This window comes from Sander lucioperca, chromosome 19 (genome assembly GCF_008315115.2).
Source record: "Sander lucioperca isolate FBNREF2018 chromosome 19, SLUC_FBN_1.2, whole genome shotgun sequence".
NCBI classification, from domain to species: domain Eukaryota; kingdom Metazoa; phylum Chordata; class Actinopteri; order Perciformes; family Percidae; genus Sander; species Sander lucioperca.
In genome coordinates, this window is record NC_050191.1 from 3,671,854 (window position 1) to 3,695,317 (window position 23,464).

Sequence of the window (23,464 nt, forward strand, 5' to 3'; positions counted from 1 at the left end):
GCGTTGATATATTGTGATGTGAGCCTAATTAAACAAGTGAAATTACATTATTTTGTCCATGCTTAACTTGGGAACTTGAAATCCGTGTGTGACAAATCCCATAAAAATACCAAAACCAACTAACAGCTAAAACTATTGAAAAAAATTGCGTTCGCTAAACCCACCAGACTCCATGTAAATAAACAGTAATTTTAGCATCGTAAAATACACTTCATTCAAAGTCGAGAGAAACAAAATAAAACTATGAAAAGCCGTTTTGGAGTCGTCTTTTCACTTTTCCAACCATCACAACTCTAGTTTTGATTGAAATAAACACATAGTTTACCGATTTACATGTGAAAATATGTTGGCTCTATACACGCTAAAAGTATTGTTTTTTGAAATGGAGTGTTGTGGGTTGAGCTCTAGCGACCTCAGAGCTGCTTCTGGTTAAACAGAAAGGTCTTAAAATGTCTATCTCTGTAGGGATCCTTTCCATTATGTTGTCAGACACACAGCCTTTTAGCGTCAAAAACAGCACTTTTAGTGGACGCTAACTGACACTGAACATTTGCCCCATAGGGTTACATTGCAGCCCGGTCGGTGGCTGCCGGTTACAGCGTTCACGCTTAAAGCCCCGACACACTAACCCGATAATCGGCCGTCGGACAGTCTGGCGAGGTCGGTGACTCGAGTCTGTTTGGTGTGTTCCGTGCCGTCGTCCGTCGGAGTTGGCCTTCATTTTGGCCGACCTGACGTGCTCGGTCGGAAGGCGGGCACTGCAGGCAGTCGGACTCAAATGACCAATCTGATTGGTAGAGTGCTAACCCGGAAATGACGAGCGGGATGAGCGTGACTAACGCCTCTCAAAATCTGATGAAAATCTTTTAAACTGACCTTTGTCGATCTGAAATGAAGACAGATTCAGCAACTGCAAGGCCTATTTCTCGCTTAAAATGTTTTCAGAAACACGTTTCGGTGAACTATTTTAGTACAATATGAGATTGTATTCTGAACAAGCTGCCATGACAGTCTGGCTTTGAATTTCCGGAGAAACCAGACCCACGTGACGCGTTCGTCCAATCAGCTGCCGTCGGCAGTCGGCAGTCGGCAGTTAGCATCGCTTCGGTGTGTTTTCCGAGGCACTTTTTTTGGCCAACTCGGGGATCAGTCCGAGTGCCTTTTCTGCCGAAGGTCGGCTGTCGGGTTGGTGTGTCACCAGCTTAATACTGGACCACTTTCAAAGATTGTTGTTCCTATCCAACCCGGTCTCACACCAGTTCGTGAAATGGTCACGTTATTTTGATTTATTGATTTGTGTACAGGTCACGATTTTCGAAAGTGACCATTTCACGAACTGCCATGACACTGGGCTGCTCTGGGGGATGCAACAACGGGGAAATTAAATGCCACACGCCAGCCACAACGACGGGACGGTTGTGGTTAGGAAAAGATGAACGGGTAAAGGAACTGTCACACACAGGAGCCGCCGACAACAATGGGACGGTTGTGGTTTGGAAGAGAATAACGCGGAAAGGAACTGCAACACGCGGGACGCGATCTCCGGTCTCCGGGGTGAAAGTCCAGTGTTGTTTGACCCATCCACCACCCTGACCAACCTCCCTGTGCGGATTTTCGCCTTATCAATACTACTCGCTACCGTAATCGTTCTGTCATCACGAAATATGCCTCCTATTGAAATACATTACTTTAAAATTTGTGCTCACCACATAAAAATAACGACATTTTTTTCAGTACACGAATCAATAGATTCAATAACGTGACCATTTCACGAACTGCCATGAGACTGGGCTGTCCTATCAGTCACTTACACACAAAAACATTGGAAAATAGGGTCCAGCTGGTCACTGTAGTTTTAATCAAACAAACAGGTGAAAGGATACATTTGATGGGAACTATTTTCAGCGGCGGACTAGAGAGTATTTACTTACATTTATTGAAATATCTAAGTACTGAAAAGTATGGAAGTTTATGTGGGAATATGTAAGGAGACATGTTTAATGATATACTTTAAATTGTAGATGAACAATCTGGTAATAGTGCATTGGAGTATATGTCAAGGTATATTTAGGTATGGAAGTACAATATATTGTAGTTTATGGGGAGTATAGTGGTGTATTGGGAGGTGAATGAGGGTATATGAGGTATAACGCTGTAATCAGCTCACTGCAGGAGGGAAACCAGTGGAGCTTATTAGCTTCTGCAGAGAGAGAGAGAGAGAGAGAGAGAGAGAGAGAGAGAGAGAGAGAGAGAGAGAGAGAGAATGAGGCTGACATTCGCTCTGTGTTTGAAACGCGAGACTGTTAATCCTGTGCAGCCAGGAGCTTTAAGCTCTCAGAAACACACACATACACATTGTTGTACTGTATTTATGTCCTTGTGAGGACTCTCAACTGACAAAACCACAATTTCTACCCCCTAACAATGTTAAATAGGGCTGCAACTAACGATTATTTTCATTCGTCGATTAATCTGTCGATTATTTTCTCGATTTATTGATTAGTTGTTTGGTCTATAAAATGTCAGAAAATGGTGGAAAATGTCGATTAGTGTGTCCTCAAATGTCTTGTTTTGTCCACTACTCTGAGATATTCAGTTTACTGTCACAGAAGAGAGAAGAAACTATTCATATTTAACAAGCTGGAATCAGAGAATGAATCGATAGTAAAAATAGTAGGTGATTAATTTAAAACTAATCTTTGCAGATCTAATGTTAAATAAATTCTAATTCTAACTTTAACCCTTGAACAGCCCTTTGAAGAAATGATGACCAGACGAATGTTTGTTTATCTGTCAGGCCCACGACCCTTCTGGTTGACTCTCACTGCTCTCATAGTGTGGTTTAGGGAGTTAATATGCAGCTAGTCTTGCTTTGCCAGACCTTCCTCCACAGCCCTGCGGAGGAGGGTCTGGCTAGTCCACACAGCATTCTGGGATGGGAGAAAAACGTGCTCTGGTTTATTTTATTGGAATTTCTTTAAACCAATCACGATTGTCTTGGAGCAATGGCAACGGTGCGCTGCAAAAAGGCCTCAGGAAGGAACTTGTTTTGGTGGAACGTGTGTACGTTCAAAAGTAGTTTTAGTCGTGCGACAGAAAACTCAGATTGGACAGATAGTCTAGCTAGCTGTCTGGATTTACCCTGCAGAGATCTGAGGAGCAGTTAACCATAGTCCTCACAAATCCACCAGAGTTAGAACGCCAACACAAAGAAAGTGGAAGGTAACAGACATCCGGCCGAAAAGTAGGACATCCAGCGGAATTTCTGGTGACACCGGAGCAATCCCGGAAGTGGAACGTCGTAGATATAGACTAGTATGCAGGTAAATGAGCAGGGCGGGAAAGAAAAATGGCTAGAATCAGGGCGTGACATATGTGTAAATGCAGGCAAGTGACCATTGCCTGCTGAGGAGATATTCATGCAGGATGTGACGCACACGGACATCAGTTTGCTGGTTTGTGGTCCATTTGAATCGTTGTGGTTGTTGGTTGCTGGATGGGAAAATGTTTACTGAAGAGCAGAGAAAGATGGCCCATCAGCATCTCTCTTGTGGGGCAGTTTTTAATTTCCATGGCCAATATCATACACAACCAGCTGGTTAGAGACATCAACAACCAATGTCTCCTCCATCTCAGCTCACTAAGAAAACTACAGGCAATGACGGCCAGGTGGGGTCAACTGTTGCTGGTCAAAGTTCACTGAAGTCGAACTCCATGCGATGCAAAGATGCAACTATGCTTTGCCACCAGAAATGAATGTTCTATCCGCCCTTTTTCTTCGAATCAAGTGAACAGGAGGAGGATATTCACCAATGTTAATTTCACGCATGTGTGACCGCGCCCTTATCACTCCATTGAATGGGCGTTATCAGTGGTTATCAGCCTCATAGATATGGGTCAGGGGCCAGCTATTCCTACCACAAGGTTCAGAAGGCCGTTCTCATCTATTCATACGGCAACGGTCGCCGTTAGCTTGGTCTGGACCCCCTTGGCGTTAGATTTTAACGCTCTGGGACACCCGTTATGAATTCAAACAAAATGAGCGTTACTTGGTTAGGTTTAGGCAACAAAACTACTTTAGTTAGGTTTAGTAAAAGATTGTGGTTTGGGTTCAAATATTTACATTCATGGAGTAAGTTAAGAACTTTACACAAGAAATGTTACGTACAAGAAAAAAAAAAAGTCAACGTTGACACCTGGTTTCACACGGGACAAGAACTTCGGTCTCCTACGTTAAAGTCCTGAATTTGTTTGACCCAATCACCATCCCAACCTTCCTCCTTACCTGGAGTTTTGGCGTTTTAATACTACTCCCTACAACTGTCTCTCTTCATACTACGTCATTCTACAGCGCCCCGGTCGAGCAGTTGCTCTGAGCGTTTAGTATTGACGCGGATGGGTGATCCAGCTTAGCAAAGGATGATATTGTCTCCTGAACCAACTAGGAGATAGAGAAGGGACCTCCTCTTCATATCTATCGTAGTGATAACAACTGATAAAGCCCATTCAATCGGCTGATAACGTTCAAAGTGAGTGCCTCAGACTGATATTGTGACAGTTAGACATTATCGTAGATGTCGCTGTGTTACAGTCATTTTTGGGCAGTGGTGGCCTAGGGGGTTAAGAACGTGAGCTTGGGACCGGGACCGGGAGGTCGCCGGTTCAATCCCCAGACCGGCAGGATAAAATCTGGGTGGAGCAGCGCTTGTCCCTCCCTCATTAGCCTTGAGCAAGGCCCTTAACCCCAACTGCTGAGTGGAGCTGCTCAGTGATCAGCAGATCAGACTGTGATTGTACTGGGGAGCTTCCAGGTATGAATGTGTGACGGTGTGAATGTGACAGGTCGTCGTTGCAAATGAGAAATTGTTCTCAATCGACTTACCTGGATAAATAAAGGTTAATAAAAAGATATTTACGGACATAAATGATGGGCAAAAATACAATTTAAGTTGTAATACTGTAAATAATAAACCACAATTATCCTTAAACAAGAGCTCTTGAAAAGTTACTGATTGAGCCTTCAAACTGAATAAAACTCAATCGATAACAAACTTGTATATTCAAATAAATACAGCCACATTATCTCCTGTTTTAGTTCCTCTGCCGATGCAGGAGGGCAAAGTGCAGCGCTCGCCGCCCATGCATGCAGCCGGGGGAGCGCTCGGCGGCAGCCATCTTTACGTTCTTATCTCGCTCCCATACGCCCCCCCGCAGGCCAGGCTCAGCCCTGCTGTAATTGACTTTCTCCCACTGAGCCTGGTGGAGGCTTCAGGCTGCAGAGCTGCACTGAAAAACCTATTACACACTGCTGCACACCTACACACTGCAGACCTATAGAGAGAGAGGGACGGAAGGAGGGAGCGCGGCTCCGAATTCATCCGGAGAAGTCGACGACATCCGTCTGTTGGTTCATATCCAAACAGGTAGGAACGGCAGAAATCTGACTAACCAGCTTAGATCAGTGTGAGGATGACAGATTTGTGTGTGTGTGTGTGTGCGTGCATGCATGTGTGTGTGTGCGTGTGTGTGTGTGTGTGTGTGTGTGTGTGTGTGTGTGCATAAAGGTGTGAATGTGATAAGTATCTGTAATCTATCACAGTAAACATCACGCTGCTTTCATTGTCAGAGTTATGTGAGGAGAGCCGACAGCGAGGGCCACACTGAGGAGGAAGACAAGGTCACCTTCTTCTAGTTTATCGTCAATTCTTATGGAAAAGTTTTAAATTCAATTAACAGTCGGCCATGGCCACGAAACAAACAGGCCGGGTGAAAAAACAAAGAGGGGGGGCGAAATAACTTGTACATTGTTAATTTAGTCTAATAATAAATTCCATCAGCAAGGCAGGGACATGTTCAACTTTTATAATAATTGTAAAATAATTGTAGAACGTTAATCTCGCGATAAGAAAATTGACGCCGTTAATAACATGTTTAACTGACAGCACTTAAACACGTTATTAACGGCGTTAATGCAAACCCATTTTAACGGCGTCAATTTTCTTATCGCGAGATTAACTTTCTTTTTAGCCTAGCAAACTTTGTAGTTTTTTTCACCTGCTGTTGCAACAACTAGTAATGTTAGAAAAACTACAACACCACACCGGATCTAGCTAGACCGGAAACTAAACAACAGGCACGCCGCACACACTTGTTTGGGCTTGCGAGCCGGCCAAAGAGTAGTAGGCTAACGTTACGTTTTGAGTGGATGGCGAGCGCGAGATGCCAAAATGGATGCCAATAAGATTCTGAATGGAAAGTTTACTTTTAAAAAGTTGCCAAATGGTTCCATTGACAAGACCAAAGTGATCTGTGTGTTTTGTCGTTGTGAACTGAGCTATCATCGCAGCACGTCCAGTCTGAAATACCACTTGATGGCCAAGCACACAGCTGATGGCCAAGCACACAGCTGATGGCCAAGCACACAGCTGATGGCCAAGCACACAGCTGATGGCCAAGCACACAGCTGATGGCCAAGCCCACAGCTGATGGCCAAGCACACAGCTGATGGCCAAGCACACAGCTGATGGCCAAGCACACAGCTGATGGCCAAGAACACAGCTGATGGCCAAGCCCACAGCTGATGGCCAAGAACACAGCTGATGGCCAAGCACACAGCTGATGGCCAAGAACACAGCTGATGGCCAAGCCCACAGCTGATGGCCAAGCCCACGGCTGATGGCCAAGCACACAGCTGATGGCCAAGCACACAGCTGATGGCCAAGCCCACAGCTGATGGCCAAGAACACAGCTGATGGCCAAGCACACAGCTGATGGCCAAGAACACAGCTGATGGCCAAGCACACAGCTGATGGCCAAGCACACAGCTGATGCGAATTCTCCGCCCCCTCGTCAAACCAGGCGACAAAAGCACAAAGCAAGCCGATCCACTTTTCCATGTTGATAAGAGCATTAAAATGATAAAAAATAATGGGACAAAAAGAAATCAAGGGATATTTAGAATAGATAAAAATGTGCGATTAATTGCGAGTTAACTATGACATTAATGCGATTAATCGAGATTAAATATTTTAATCGTTTGACAACACTAATTATTATTTATATAATTTGCCTCAAGGTGGCTTTACAATCTGTACAGCATAGGACACCATCTGTCCTTAAATAGAGGGTGATGTTTTATATTCCACTTTGACAGGCCATTTCTTGCAGCCTATTCCCAAAGCAAAGCAAAGCTGCAAAACTTTTAATGTGAAAATTCGTATCTTTTTTTCTTCTTTTTATCGAGACAAAAGGTGGTTGACGTTTTGAGTAGGCATTCACGAGAAGTTTGAGTCCTTTTCTTTTCAAGCCATTGTCCTTAAAGTCCTTATTTTAGTCTTGTCTGTCTCTGTCACTAAAAAAAGCCACTATTTGAAAATTTACGGTAAATCTAATATTATGTGTCCATCCAAGTTTTAAGCAAATTTTCCAAAAGATGGAAAAATAAAATGCAGATAAGAGCATCTCTATCAATTACTCTTTATATAATTAATTCAATTATGTTTTATTCTCCTGTTTCATCTGTCTTATTCTCTTTTAGTTTAGTTTCATTTTCTATTTTATATTACTCTTTTTAAATTCTGCTCATGTCTTTATGTATCATCATTTTTCCTTCATAGCTTGTTTCAATGCCTTTTATGTTTTATGTAAATGAATTGCCTTGTTGAAAGGTGCTGTACTGAAAAACTTGCTTTTTTTCCTTTCACAGTAAAAGCACCAGCTGAAATTAAATAGAAACTCAACCTCCTGAATGTGATTCTGGCAGTGATGAAAGCCATACGCTATAAGAATAATGATTCAAAAGTTCATGTCTTTGTGCATCTCTGGATTATTATATGCTAGTCAAGTTGAAGTGCCAATAAATGTGTTTATTATTAAAAATAAAGAACTATTTCCAAAGGAAAAACGTCAAAAATGTCAAAGCAAACCAGAGCCTATAGGAAACTAAAGACATTTTCCACATGGTACCTGCTCGACTCGCCTTTTTTGGTTTTCCATTATGATAAAAGTCCCTGGTACCTGCCAACAGGTACTTCTTTTAGTATCACCTCCGTCGAGGTTCCAAACGAGCTGAGGAGATACCAAAAGGTAACGTGAAAACCTGCAGACTTCTGATTGGTTGGAGAGCATTGTCACTAATCACTGCGTCATCATTGCTATAGCGACAGACGGGGGGGGGGTGTCCTGAAGAAACCCGTCATTTATAAATAGTTTAGCAAGCGGTGTTTTTTTTGCTGCCTCCAGCTTCTTTTGAAACTAAATTTGTCTTCTGGCAAACAGCCACATGCCGAGAATCACACACCTTCCACGTTCTGTGTGTGTTGCGTTAGGTCATGGCAGTTTCCTGCAGCGTCGCTATGACGACCAGCCACGCTCGCCTCACGCATGAGGCGGTACTAAATCTGCAATGGAAAAATGAGGATGGGCTAGAGCTGAAGATCTTTGTCTTAATTTCTATCATTTTAAATGGCCTCGGGCCTGGCTCGGCCTCAGGCCGGGCTCGGCCTCGGGCCTGACTCGGGCTTGCGCTCCAAGTTGTGCGGTCAGAGTGATGCATTTCGATTAGCACGAAAATTGTGCTAAGTGCTGAGGAGGTGAAACGGAGGCTGGCCTCTGGAGGACTTATTTTATTTTTTTGTTCCAACTTCCAAGTGACCTACAGCCTCCGTTAGTCATGAATAAATTACGTTAAAAAATGTATAAATGACTCCTTCTTGACAAAAGGCAAAAGAGCTGTGTGCGTGCGCACATTTGAATAATGTTGCCTTTTGGGCTCGGGCTGAATTCTGTCGGGCTCGGGCCTTGTCGGGCCGAACTTTTAAGGCCCGATTACAGCTCTAGTCGGGGCACCGCGGCCGAGCTGAGCCGAGCTGAGCCGAGCTGGTACTAGCGGTGGGTAAGCGCCAAAACAGAGACACTGAGAGGAGGGCCGGCTTTTATGGGCTGCAGGAAATTCCGCCGGATGCATGTATTTTCCGTTACCTTCTGCTTTCTTTCGGTGGATTTCTGAGGACTATGGTTAACTGCTCCTCAGATCTCTGCAGGGTAAATCCAGACAGCTAGCTAGACTATCTGTCCAATCTGAGTTTTCTGTTGCACGACTAAAACAACCTTTGAACGTACACATGTTCCACCAAAACAAGTTCCTTCCAGAGGCTATTTTGCAGAGGCACCATGTCTTTTTCCAGTGCTTAGCGCCGCCCAAGATGATTGTGATTGGTTTAAAGAAATGCCAATAAACCAGAGCACTCCCATCCTGGAATGCTGGGTGGACTAGCCAGACCTTCCTCCGCAGCGCTGTGGAGGAAGATCTGGCGAAGCGAGACTACTACAACTTCAATCAGCATCTTCAACCTTTTTACTTGTTGCTCAAACTGAGTGAACTGAAAATGGATCTGTGAGTTAAATCTATAACCGAAGACTGAAACCTCCAAAAGAAAGCAAAGAGAGTGATACAGAGAGAGAGAGAGAGAGAGAGAGAGAGAGAGAGAGAGAGAGAGAGACCTGTGTTTCTTATCTCAGTCTCAATGTTTTATTGAAGGCAGAGTCTAACTAGGTCACCCTGTTCAAACTAAGCTCGCTCTGCCTCTCTCTCTCTCTCTCTCTCTCTCTCTGTGTCCTCAGTTCACTCCGGTCCGCTGACGGAGAGATGGAGGGAAGAAGAAGAGAGGTGTGGAAAAAGAAGGGGACAGATGAATGGAAGGGTCTAGACAGTCAGAAGAATGGGGATAAAAGAAGGATGAAGGGAGGAGTAATAGTGAAGGGAGTAAGTAATCAGTGGAAGAGGTGAAGGTAAGAGAAGTGTGGAGGACAGGATTGAAGAAAGAAAGGAAGAAAGAAGAGAAAGGATGGAGGGACAGAAAAGAGGTAAAATGTTGAGAATTGAAGGGAAATAAATAAAAAAGGACACAAAATAAAGGTTTCTTAGAACCATGAAAAAGTTCCTCCGGTCCGAAAACGCTGAATGAAACCTTTTAATTTTGTTGAACCGTCTCAAAAGCTCTGTTTTTTTCAATCTGTTTTATGATCTGACACCACCATGGTTAAGGTTAGGCTAGTCTATATCCACGACGATCCACTCCAGGGATTGTTCCGATGCCGCCGGATGACCATCTTTCCGTTACCTTCCTCTTTCTTTGTGTTGGTGTTCTAACCTCTGGTGGATTTCTGAGGACTATGGTTAACTGCTCCTCAGATCTCTGCAGGGTAAATCCAGACAGCTAGCTAGACTATCTGTCCAATCTGAGTTTTCTGTTGCACGACTAAAACTACTTTTAAACGTACACGTTCCACCAAAACAAGTTCTTTCCAGAGGCTATTTTGCAGAAGCGCTGTTGCTCCATCTGGCACTTAGCACCACCCATGATGACTGTGATTGGTTTACAGAAATGTCAATAAACCAGAGTACGTTTTTCTCCCATCCCAGAATGCTGTGTGGACTAACCAGACCTTCCTCCGCAACGCTGTGGAGGAAGGTCTGGCAAAGCGAAACTAAGGTTAGGCCAAACAATACTTGGTTAAGTTTAGGGAAAGATCATGGTTTGGGTTCAACGCATTCTCATGAACGGGTTTGTATGATATTGTATGAAAACGTACTTTATGCACAACAATTCGTAAAATAATTACGGGGAGCGCAGGTTGGTCAGATTACGACTGGTCACAGTGACAAGTTTGACAAGTGACAAGTCCAGTGGTCTTTACGGTTAAATTTAGACAAGAAAAGGTGACTGTGAGCCAGGTACAGAGCACCGTGAGGTTATGGCCTTTTCGGCGGCTGTTGCAGTTGAGTTCAGCCGAGAAAAGGTGACCATCATGCGGCGAAGACAGTTAAGATTGGACACTAAAACGACTAGTTAAGATTAGAAAAAAGATTCTAGTTTGGGTTAAAACACCGGTTCTCTTAAGTTGTACTCAATGGGACATGAACACCCGTTTTCCTTGGTGAAAGTCCTGTGTTTTTAACTTTAACTTCTTCAGGGACAAGAACTTTGCTCCTCTGCTTGAAAACCATGTGTTTGCGCTCTTTTACAGTCAGTGTGATGCATACAGTATAATAACAACCCGTTCTCTAGCCTGGCTCTGCCCTCCTACGTACTTTAGCTCAATTTTCATTTTCCTTCAGTACACCGTCTAGGTTTGCGGTATATTCGTAATCAGATTTTTTATTTGTCATTGTAAAACATTGTCACAATGAAATTTAAGTGCTACTCCTTCCGGTACCTAGAATTACACATTCATACGCACACACCATGCCCTTCCACAAACCATACCCTCACATACACATAATGGGACAGGTGCTTCTAGTGCATAGTAGTATACATTCATACACTTTCTCACGCCGTACTCTCACACCAAAAAATCTTTTTTTTTTTAAAGATCACAGTACTGGAATAGTGCAAATGCAGTGCAAAACAGACCAGATAATCATTCAGCATGATGAAGTCCTATTTCTGTAATTGATTGTTTAGAGTTGTGATGGCTGTGGAGAAAAAAGCAGTCTCTTAACCTGGATGTGCGGGTTCTGACGGACCTGTAACGCCTTCCTGAGGGGAGGAACTGAAAGGGTTCGTGGCCTGGGTGGGAGGAGTCCTTAATTAGGTTTATTGCTCTGCTGAGGTAGTGGGATTTTGGCGGCCAAGAGGCGTAGCCTAATTCCTGCTGGAGGGCTTCATCACTTGACCATAAAAAATGTTGTCTGGGGCCCAGGCTCTGAAACAACTGGTGCTGGTGTTTCTCTAGGGGAGGACAGTCTCTACTAAGGATTGGGGGGGAGACTCTGCCACTGTGAGTGCACGCTGCTCTGTTATTCAGACTGAACGAGCAGAACCCCTAAACTGACCGGTGTGACCAGTTTTCCTCCATGTGACCTCCTTACAGCTGCCACACACAGATGTTGTAGAGCGGTTTGTAAAAACGTTGGCACAGGATTTAGAAAAAGGAAAACATTGTCTATTCTGTATTTACTTCTGCTTCCTGTCGCCAAATAAGAACTAAAAGTGGAGAAGCAGCGTTAATTTTTTGGAATGCACCACATAATCTGGAACCAACTCCCAGAAAACCGCAGGTCCGCTGCAACTCTCAGTTCTTTTAAAGATTATTTTTTTGGGGGGCTTTTCCATTATTAGATAGTGACAGTGGATAGACAGGAAAGTGGGGAGAGAGATGGGGGATGACACACGGCAAAGGGCAGCAGGTCGGATTCGAACCCGGGCCGCTGCAAAGGACTCAGCCTACATGGGGCGCACGCTCTTACTGGGTGAGCTAGAGGCCGCACCAAATCTCAGTTCACTTTTATTCTTGTATTTCAAAGCCGTCTTATCCTGTTTTCGCTGTTTTTATATTCTCTTTCATTATAATAATGAATGTTTTTAATTGCTTTTAACTGCTCCTTAATGGTTTATGTAAAGCACGCTGAACTGCCTCGTTGTTGTAATGTGCTATACAAATAAAGCTGCCTTGCCTCGCCTTACTTAATCTGGGATTTTGTGAATGGACTTTGGTGCAGACGCTGTGCGGATCTTTTTGAGAAGGGTAAGTGGTTCAACAGCCCATCCAGTGGAGGGGTCTTCTCAAAGACGTAAAAAGATAAAAAGCAAGCAACATCCATCCTCTCTGGGTCCTTCACAAACAGACCTTTTTCACTTGTTCTCTTGTGTTGCTGGTTTTGTGCGTGAACGCTGTTCAGTTGTTGTTGCTGCTGTCTGTTGATTCTGTGTTCCTTTGGTTGTGGAGTGCACCGAGACCAAGTTTAATGGTAACATTTTTACACTTTAAATACAAATTGATTGATTGATTTGACAATCTAACAACCAGGAAGTTATTTTAATAAGAAAATAAAAAAAATTTAATACTTATAATACCAGGATGTGAATAATAAAAGGCTAATAAAATTAGAGTCTAAATTAGAGTCTGACTGCTTTGTTACACAGAGCTGAACAAAGGAAATTACACACTGATGCATTTCGACGCCTAAAGAGACTTTTGTGTGTGTGTGTGTGTGTGTGTGTGTGTGTGTGTGTGTGTGTGTGTGAGACAGAGAGAGAGAGAGAGAGATCTGGTCTGTGCAGGGTGGGAAATAGAATAATTCAGAAAGAGAGAGAGAGATGTGTGTTAGAGAAAGGCAGGGAATGCATTGCCATCCTTGAGGAGCTTGCATGCGCCCGCACGCACGCACGCCCACCGCTGGCTCTCCATCGGGCGCGTCGCCGTCTTTGCGTGCGCGTCCCTGAGTAATAAAAGAAAAAGAGGAAGAAAAAAAAAAGCAAGAGGAGGAAGGAAAGAGAAAGAGAAAAAGAGAGGTAAACCCGCCGTCTTCTTCCTCTTCCGCTGCTGCAGTGTCTGATTCCCCCTCCACCATCTTCATCATCATCATCAACATCCTCTTCTCCCTCCTGTCTCTGTCCGTCTGTCTGTTTGTCTGGGTCTCCCCCCTCCTCTTCCTCCTCCCTCCATCCAGTGAAGGCACGGCCAGATATCACGGCGACAAAAGAGAGAGAGAGAGAGAGAGAGAGAGAGAGAGAGAGAGAGAGAGAGAGAGAGAGAGAGAGAGAGAGGCTGCAGACTTTCCGACCAGAGGAGGAAAAGGGAGAGGAGGAAGAAGAGATACTGTAGAGGAGTCTCCATCTTCGCCATTCCAGTATGTTTTCTCTTTTCTTTCTTTCTATAACATTCCTCATAGCACTCATTAACTGCGTCTGACGTGATGTAGCCTGCGTGCGTCTTTGAACGCGCCTCACAGCTCCGGTCACCTCTAAAACATCCCTGTAACGTTCACTGACCGAGTGTGTCAGTCACGCTTCTGTTGTCTCGCAGCGCAGATGTGTTGACAGTCTCCTATAATGCCTCTGGAATCAGCTCTGACATGTCTGCATGCGTCATGCTTCTGTGGTTTCAAGGCACGTATCTTCTGACATTCCTATATTACAGTTTTGTTATAATGTATCACGATGCGAAGTTATAGTCTTATTTTTAGCTTTACCTTCTATGATATCTCTGTAATGAGCTCTGAAAGTGTGTCTGCATGTGTCATATGATACTACTATAGTGTGGTAGGCATGCTTCTCTTGTTTCAGGGCACATATCTTATGATATTCCTGTAATATTTATGTTATTATGTGTCATAATGCGGCGTTATATAGTCTTATATTTAACTTAACCTTCCATAATATCTCTGTAATGAGATCTGAAAGTGTGTTTACATGTGGCAGTGATGCTTCTGTTGTTTCAAGGCACGTATCTTATGATATCCCTGTAATATTTTTATTATAATGTGTCATAATGCAGCTTTATAGTCTTATATTTAGCTTTATATTCTGTAATATCTCTGTAATGAGCTCTGAAAGTGTGTCTGCATGTGTCATATGATACTACTATAGTGTGGCAGTGATGCTTCTCTTGTTTCACGGCACATATCTTATGATATTCCTGTAATATTTATGTTATTATGTGTCATAATGCAGCGTTTTATTTAGCTTTATATCTGGAATAATGTTGCTACATTCCTCCAGTGAGCTGTGCTGCTCCGTCTGCTGTGACCCGATGGCACCTTTTGACATTTATGCTCATGTTTTCATTATCATAGCCGTATATAATTTGTGTTATGACTTTAAGACGCCCATGGTGCTCCATAATATCTTATAATATGTCCGTAATGTTCCTACAGGGTGCTGTGTGAAGGCTGTATTGTTCCGTATAGCGGCTATAGAATGGAGGATAATAGGATGTGATAATCCAGGCTGGGACCGCTGTGTGTGATATGTTATATTCCTACAGGGTGTCAGTGTTCATATTATGGCTTTAATGCTTTCCACAGTGTGTCTGTGTTTCTAATTAGTGAGTCTGCAGTGACCTTACGGCACCTTTTTTTCATTTTTTTATTTTCTCTGTTTGCACACGGACATTTGCAACAGCATCCGTGTCTGAGGACTAATAATATCCATGAAGTTTTTTAATTAATTTGCATGAATCTTTGCAAACACACGCTTGACTTCTAAAGTAAAAATAAAGGTATGTTGACATGAGTTTATGTTGCAGTATAACAACTGAATATAACATATTAAAACTAAACCTGAAACACTGAAATTAAACAAAAACTAGCAAACACACTGTAAAATATGTAACTCAAACTAAACTTAAATTATATTTAAAAAAAAAAAAGTAAAAACTTAAAAATTCTGAACTATTACAGGATAACCTTACAGGGTCCAATGGATTATAATCAGGGTTCAAAATTCACTTTTTCGTCCACCAGCCGAATGGCTATTCAATGTTCAAATTTCACCAGCCACTCAATAGAGTACCATTGTTTTTTTGGCTGGTGAGTGTAGCAAATCTACCAGCCACTTGCATATTTTACCAGCATTTGGCTAGTAGATGGTGCTAATTTGGAACCCTGATTATAATGTGCTCTTATAGTAAGTGTACTGTGGCCATATCAAATATTCTTCCTATTTAAGTCTGTATCAGAGTGTCAAACTTGATATAAAAACTGGTATTGGTGCAAGAAACTAAATATCAGCAGTGAAGTGGAGGCTCCAAGTTGAACATCAAAGACTGTGAGGATCTTGATCACAAAACCAAAGATGAGAAAGGTTGTGTGGAGCTGCTGCCTGTATATTCAGGATCAGAGGAGTGTTGAGCGTAGCTCTACAGACTCACTCGCCCTGATGTGTTTTCGAAGGAATGATTGAAACTTGACTTTTTCGCTCTCTGACGTCTGTCTGTAGAGTAATGGAGAAAATTACAGAGGGAAGGCGAGAGCGTGCAGTGATACCTAAGCATGCTTTATTTCATATAAAACACATTTCTGCTTACTGTTGTTTGCAGTTTTATGGAAGCGTAGTGCTGCTGTCACATGATTATTAATGCTTCCACTTGCCATAAGTGTATTTGTGTACTGTGGTTTAGTGTTCTGCCACATAAAAAAACATCAAGAAAAACGTCTTATTACAATAAACTTTTCACGTAATACCGTGATACTGATAGGTTTTTCTTTTTCTGCAGTGGCAGCACTACGCTTCTGTACAGTTTTGATTTGAGAACAGGCTAAATATTATTTGTTGGATTATGTTAAATGCTTTTTTTATTTGCATTGCAAAGGGGTCTAAAATATTTGTATCTACCAAAATGGGGCCCCTGCAGAAAAAGTTTGGGAACCACAGCTGTTAAGTGATGATTGAGGGATTATTTTTATTGTATGAGTCTTGTCATTGTTTTTACTCGCTGTGCCTTTAAAGCTGCACTACATCACAATCAGCAACGCATTCTCATGAACGAGTCTGTATGGTATTGTACGAAAATGTATGCACACCAAGACGTATGATATCCTACGAAATTCAATTAAATTCAGTTACCCGAAAATAGGTGACTTTGAGCTGGGTACAAAGCACCGCGAGCTGCTGGTCGTTTCGGCCGACATTACGGTTAAGTTTAGTCCACAAAATATGAGCGTAATATGAGAGACGAAAGTTAAGATCAGGCACCAAAACGACTAGTTAAGATTAGGAAAAAGATCGTGGTTTGGATTAAAACACTCCTAAGAAAACATAGGTCATACTCAGATTCTAGTCAGAACATGAGTCTGATTCTGCTCCATTGGGCTGTGATTATGGGGCGTGTTTCAACCGAACGAGGACAGAAAATGCCTCTGCACTCAATTGGATAGACCTACAACCAATCAGAGCAACGGCGTATGTGACGTATGTTGAGCGACGCATAGTTGTCAACAGAACTCAACTGCACGCATGCAGGAAGAAGAAGATGAGTGTAAACGATCTTTGCCGGTGTTGTAAAAAGAATTTAAGGATACACAGAGTTACCAACACGATCATCATTTTTGAGAGAAATAGTAAAGGTGATTGCATATACGAACAAGTTCTCCGTTTAGGATTAGAACTTGACAATACAGCAGACAAATCTTATTGCATTTGTCAGTCCTGTTAGAACTTAATAACAAGTGGTTGATTACTGTTGATCATCTGTCCATCATCGTATAAAGCCCGCCCTGACAATCTGATTGGTCCGAACAGCTCTGGTTGGAACTCCGCTCTCTGGCTTGAAAGTCCTGTACGTTTACGCCCACCCATCCCCCTCGACCAACTCCCTACGCGGCCAGCCGCGTTCTTATACAGCGGCTGTCAATTGTAGTGAATACAGAAAATAAAAACGTGGAATGATTACGAATTACAGTGCTTAACTTTTTGTAGCTTTTTGAACGAATGGTTCATGAGAACAGACTGCAATCAGTGCTGTGTGTCGAAGGTGTGTTCAGTTGGCTCTGCTGCCCTTGAGTTACCAACGATATTGATTCATTTTGTTCAGCAGTTCACTGTAACATTGGTTTTTAACTGCGAAACCAATTCAAGCATGTTGTTTGTCCAAGGGTTTGTCAGTTAGCTTGTTGTTTTTCCAGTCAGTTATTGAGCTCGTTTTGGTTATTTAGCTCGTTAGTAGTTTAGTCAGTTCGACATTATGGGTTCAGGAAACAGTTTCTGCCTCTATGCTTAGAAGCTATGGATTCCAAGGACATCCTTCTCTCTCTCTCTCTCTCTCTCTCTCTCTCTCTCTCTCAAATTCAATTTCAAAGGGGCTTTATTGGCATGAAAGTTTCAATACCAATCTTGCCAAAGCCTCAACGTACAATCTGTCCAAATATTTGGACAAAACACAATGAATAGTTACATGAACATTTACACAATATTAGGATAATTTATATCGATTATATAAATCTATTTTGTATGGCAAACATGAAACACAAATATGAAAAAAAAGTCATTAAGCAATATGAAATAAATATAAATAATAAATTCTAATAAAATAAATTAAATTCTAACAAAAATGTAAAGACATTTAAATATACAAACTATGAAAATTAACACAATATTAGGATTGATTTGCTATATATACATACAATATCTTTTACTTCTTGTGCAACCTCTGTGTGTGTGGGTCTCTTTTCTTTCTTTCTCTCTCTCTCTCTCTCTCTCTCTCTCTCTCTCTCTCTCTCTATATATATATATATATATATATATATATATATCAGCATTATATCATCTTCTTCATTGTGGGGTCACAACAATACTGGCTGAGTGACTGGTGGAGATGGGACAAAACACTAGCCTGGTTCAGTCCAACCTGCTCTGAGGCTCCGGCAGATGAGCCAGCTGTTTTGCTGTTTAAACACTGAGCTCAGGTTAACTTGGCGCAAAAAGTAATGAAAGAGAAAAACTCCTTTATTTCCTGTCTGCTCTCTGCGGAGCCGGAGAGTCGGAGTCTGGCGATCATTCATAACTGCCGACCCAAATAAAGATTCCTCTTGTCTGCAGCTGAACACCACATGTGTGTGACAGAGGATATTAAATGCAGCTTACAGTCCGCCATCATACCAGACTGGTGCTCACAGATAGAGTTCTCCATTCACACCTGTAGCTCCGAAGACCTAATCACAATGTATGTTTACCAGAACTTCCGATTAGAAAACTCCTGCGTCCCGCACATACAATTTAACGGAGCTAAAGCAAACGGGGAAGGATGAACAACTGGATTTACTCTCATCTCATTCATCTGAAATGTATGTTTGATGCGTTCATATGTCAACACTTTGACTAACGTTAGCTTGGAGAGCTAATTTACCTGTTGGGCCACAGACTTAAGAAAATGACACCACCCAAACTAGCAGTCAGTCCGACTGACCGGTGGTGAGATGTTGCTGTTGCTAACGCTAGATTTGGTTTATCAAAGACGCTAGCAAAGCAACACAGAACAGAAAATAAGCTGAGCAGAGACGAAAGATAGGTTGGACCTCCGTGTTTAACTATAAATCTTTAAATGTTTCAGTTACGGCTGAAAATGACAACAGAAAAAAAAAACAAGTTTGCAGATTTCACATATCTCCGCAGTTCAAATCAACTGCCATTTGTCTAACCCGGAAGTGATTGTTGTGTTAGCGTGACGCAGCAGTGATTCGGTTTATTCACATCACAGCTCAGTCACGACCAGGACTAGCTCTCTGTGATGAACTGAACTGTGTTTCAACGTCAGTGAATGCAACCTGAGGGTTACCGTATCTGTGTCTATAGCCACAACGTTCCACTTCCGGGATTGCTCTGGTGCTGCCAGAAATTCCGCCAGATGTCCCTCTTTTTTCGGCCGGATGTCCGTTACCTTCCTCTTTCTTTGTGTTGGAGTTCTAAACTCTGGTGGATTTCTGAGGACTATGGTTAACTGCTCCTCAGATCTCTGCAGGGTAAATCCAGACAGCTAGCTAGACTGTTTTCTGATGCACGACTCAAACGACCTTTGAACATACACATGTTCCACCAAGACAAGTTCCTTCCAGAGGCTATTTTGCAGCTGCACCGTTGCTCCGTCCCATGCTTAGACGATTGTGATTGGTTTAAAGAAATGCCAATAAACCAGATCACGTTTTTCTCCCATCCCGGAATGCTGTGTGGACTAGCCAGACCTTCCTACGCAGTGCTGTGGAGGAAGGTCTGGCAATGTGAGACTACTGTATTCCTGTCTGTTCTGACATTTTACTCACTAACTTAATTGCAAAGATCTGGGGCACGTGCAATCTCAGAAACGGTGTGCACCGTTTTGCTGGGGGTTCCTGGTTGAATGACGTTTCCTCGGAATAGTGTGAAACGGTGCGCAACAGGCTTTGAAATATCTTTTCTCTCGTTTGGTGGGTGCGTCTCTCGCTCATTGGCTGTGTCACAGGTGATACCCAATCAGCAGAGACCACCTGTCTGTAAACCCGTGGTAATAAAAAGGCAGAGCGCACCCCGGGTTCAGTTTAAAAAAACGTGTTGCTACGTTTTGTCGGGGCTGAACGTGGCCCTGTAGTTACAGCAACAACGCTGAATGCAGCTTTACAACAAACCAAACCGGGGACCGTTTCAGCAAATTACCAATATGCAAACTGGGATTTGCAACATTACATCGTTTCCTCTCACTTAATTTGACACAAATTAATATCAAAGCCCACTTGTTGCATGAGCATTAGAGCTTTCTGAAACATGATGCTGCCACCATTTGCAATCTGTGTGTTACAAATTGATTTTTGTGTGGTTACGACAACAAATACTTCACTCTCTAACCCTAAAGCTCCTTTTAAAACTACCTTTAAATCCGACTCTCAACCAGGCAAAGAGCAGATACTCGGCTGCTTAATCAGGACTTGTATCTACAGTAGAGCTGCAACTAACGATTATTTTCATTGTCGATTAATCTGTTGATTATTTTTCTCAATCAGTATGAGTTTTTTGGTCTCTAAAATGTCAGAAAATAGTGAAAAATGTGGATCAGTGTTTCCCAAAGCCCAATACGACGTCCTCAAATGTCTTGTTTTGCCGAAAACTCAAAGATCTTCAGTTTACTGTCACAGAGGAGAGAAGAAACTAGAAGATATTCACATTTAACAAGCTGGAATCAGAGAAGTTTTAGTTTTTTTTTCATAAAAAAAAACACAAATGGATTAATCGATTATATAAATAGTTGGCAATTAATTTAATAGTAATAGTAGTAGTAACAACTAATCCATTAATCTTTGCTGTAATCTGCAGTGTTTGCTCGATGTTAAACGATTCAACATGGCCCGTTCAGCAGTCAATCCCTGCTTATCTAGCCTAGTCTATATCCACAACGTTCCACTTCCGGGATTGCTCCGTTGCCGCCGGAAAATCCACCTGATTTCAATTTTTTTAGGACGGATGTCCGTTACCTTGGGCTTTCTTTGTGTTGTAATTTTTCCAGACAGCTAGCTAGATCTGTCCAATCAGAGTTTTCTGTTGCATGACTAAAACTACTTTTGAACGTACACATGTTCCACCAAGACAAGTTCCTTCCCGAGGCTATTTTGCACCGTGGCTCCGTCCGGCGCTTAGCACCGTCAAAGACGATTGTGATTGGTTTAAAGAAATGCCGATAAACCATAGCACGTTTTTCTCCCATCCAGGAATGCTGTGTGGACTAGCCAGACCTTCCTCGGCAGCGCTGTGGAGGAAGGCCTGGCAATGCGAGACTAATCTAGCTCCACTAGTTTTACAAATAGCCACTAATTAGCAGCCTCTCTGGTATCAGAAACGTTTCCATGCATGAATCGTGTCCCTTCACTTGTCTTACCAAACAAATGGTTTCAATATGCTACAGGGTCAGCAGGTGGGGTCCCTCTCCATAACTATTACAAATTGCACATTAAAACTCTCTATGTTAACTTAACCTGTAACCTTTACATTAATTAATTTTTATTAATTATGAACATTGTGTTAACTCACACTGAACGTTTGAATCGCTCTTTCTGCACGACCAGAACCTGCGACTCTTCCGCTCGCACTGTACGGACCAATTGACGACCATCTCGTTTTCAAGTTGGTCCTCAGGCACAAAACATGGAAGTGTTGTTTATTTAAACATAAATTATATTGATGATGAATTTAACAATCTAACAACACAAAACAATATGTTATATCACAGCAGTCTCGGTCGAGACTACAGTTTTAGAAACAATGTGTAAAGTACAACTCCAGTAATATTAAACCAAGCTCGCCACAGTTTATAAGGGATCTTTAGACAGCAGGCATGTTGGGAAATCGGACCGTGGAACTGCTAAAAGTTAGAGACAGCTGACACATGCCATAAATCCATCCGATCAGCTGCTAGTCTCGCATTGCCAGACGCCGCACGGAGCAATGGCGCCTCTGCAAAATAGCCTCGGGAAGGAACTTGTTTTGGTGGACGTGTACGTTCAAAAGTAGTTTTAGTCGTGCGACAGAAAACTCAGATTGGACAGATAGTCTAGCTAGCTGTCTGGATTTACCCTGCAGAGATCTGAGGAGCAGTCCTCAGAAACCAACCGGAGGTGATGGCCGAAATGAAAGATATTCGGCGGAATTTCCAGCGGCACCTGAAAAGTCCCGGTAGTGGATCGTCGTGGATATAGACTTATCGTCTGCAAGCCAGATCGTTGATTGTTCAGGAAATGAATCCAGCATCGTGACCCCAAACTGCACATCAAATGTCAACCCAATTTTCCGTTGCGAAAATTTCAGGGCTACGGAAAAAGTCCAACCCAACAAGAAAAAAAACTCTGGTGCATATAAGACGTTGACATGATGATATTACGCTGCAATGGGTGTGTCTGAAAGTGTTCCTCCATAATGGAGATTTAGCTGGTTACTGTCCAGTTGGTGATGAAACTGTCACGTCGAAACAACGAGGCCTCATCTGAACTAACTACCTGTCTGTCTGTCTGTCTGTCTGTCTGTCTGTCTTGCCCGTTTATTAAATCTAAGCTGCTGCCAAGACACCCATCAATCTGTGAGTCAGGAACACACACACACACACACACACACACACACACACACACACACACACACACACACACACACACACAAACACACACACATAAGAAGGCATCATCCGCTTTCTATTCTGGAGCGCTGATAGTGTATAAACCACACACACATTTTAATGAATCATCGAGGGTAGATCCTGTTCTTCATGAAGAGTGTGTGTGTAAAATCTTGCATGCGAGTGGCAAAGCTGTGATTAATGGAAAAAATTTTCAATTTGCTCCATGTGCTGTGACCTTTGACCTCTCCATACTTAGTTACCTGTGACAGTGTTATCTGTGAACTGAAGGTTTCCTTCAGTCGGTGTGACTGACAGAGTGTCTGGATTAGGGTTGGGTATCGTTTGGATTTCTTCCAATACTAAAACTTTTAAAACGGTGCCTGAACCGATACTTTAAAAAAAAAAGAAAATATATATACACTACTGGTCAAAAGTTTGGGGTCACTCAGAAATTTCCATTCCACTCCATTATAAACAGAATACCAGCTGAGATCAGTTGCATTGTTTTTTTAACCAGGGCAGCAGTTTTCAGATTACATTATGTGCTTACATAATTGCAAAAGGGTTCTCCAATGTTGCTATTCGGTCTGGTAGATACCGGTCGTTAAGAGTCTCAGTACCCAACCCTAGTCTGGATACAGAAAGAAAACCTTGAGTCAAATTTCTTCAGTTGTGAAAAGGGACAAATTATCACCTCCGACTTGTCTGGATGTTTGCTCACACACACACACACACACACACACACACACACACACACACACACACACACACACACACACACACTAATCTTTCAGGAGTAACGATTAAGTATCTCTGTAGCCGCTGACGACCTGCCTCGCCTGCTTGTTACAGATCATTAAAGCTTCACTCACTGACCACATCCATCCCTTCACCTGCCAATCACAGAGTGCCCACCCTGAGGTGCGTCACAAGTTTTCTTTCAATCGTTTTCTGAAATGTCCACTTTTAAGTCCGCCCTCCATGTCTCAAATCAGAATGTAATGTTTGAAATATCTTTTCTTCGCTGCAGTATTGTTTAAGCCAAGTGCAAACCCAGAGATTATAAAAAATAAACTCACATTATTGGAAAGATTTTTTTTTAAAAAAGCCCAGG

The 23,464-nt window shown here is 42.5% G+C and overlaps 1 protein-coding gene across 10 annotated transcripts in view; it reads left to right on the forward strand.

The window, feature by feature from the left end:
- Positions 1 to 13,095: 13,095 nt before the first annotated feature.
- myt1la (myelin transcription factor 1-like, a) overlaps positions 13,096 to 23,464 on the forward strand; it is a 79,782-nt gene continuing 69,413 nt past the window's right edge. For 8 of the 10 annotated variants that reach the window (XM_031307872.2, XM_035995019.1, XM_035995025.1 and 5 more), the window contains exon 1: positions 13,306 to 13,633. The gene's annotated coding sequence lies outside the window, so the exon portion shown is untranslated. The other 2 variants (XM_035995020.1, XM_035995021.1) reach the window with 1 other exon arrangement.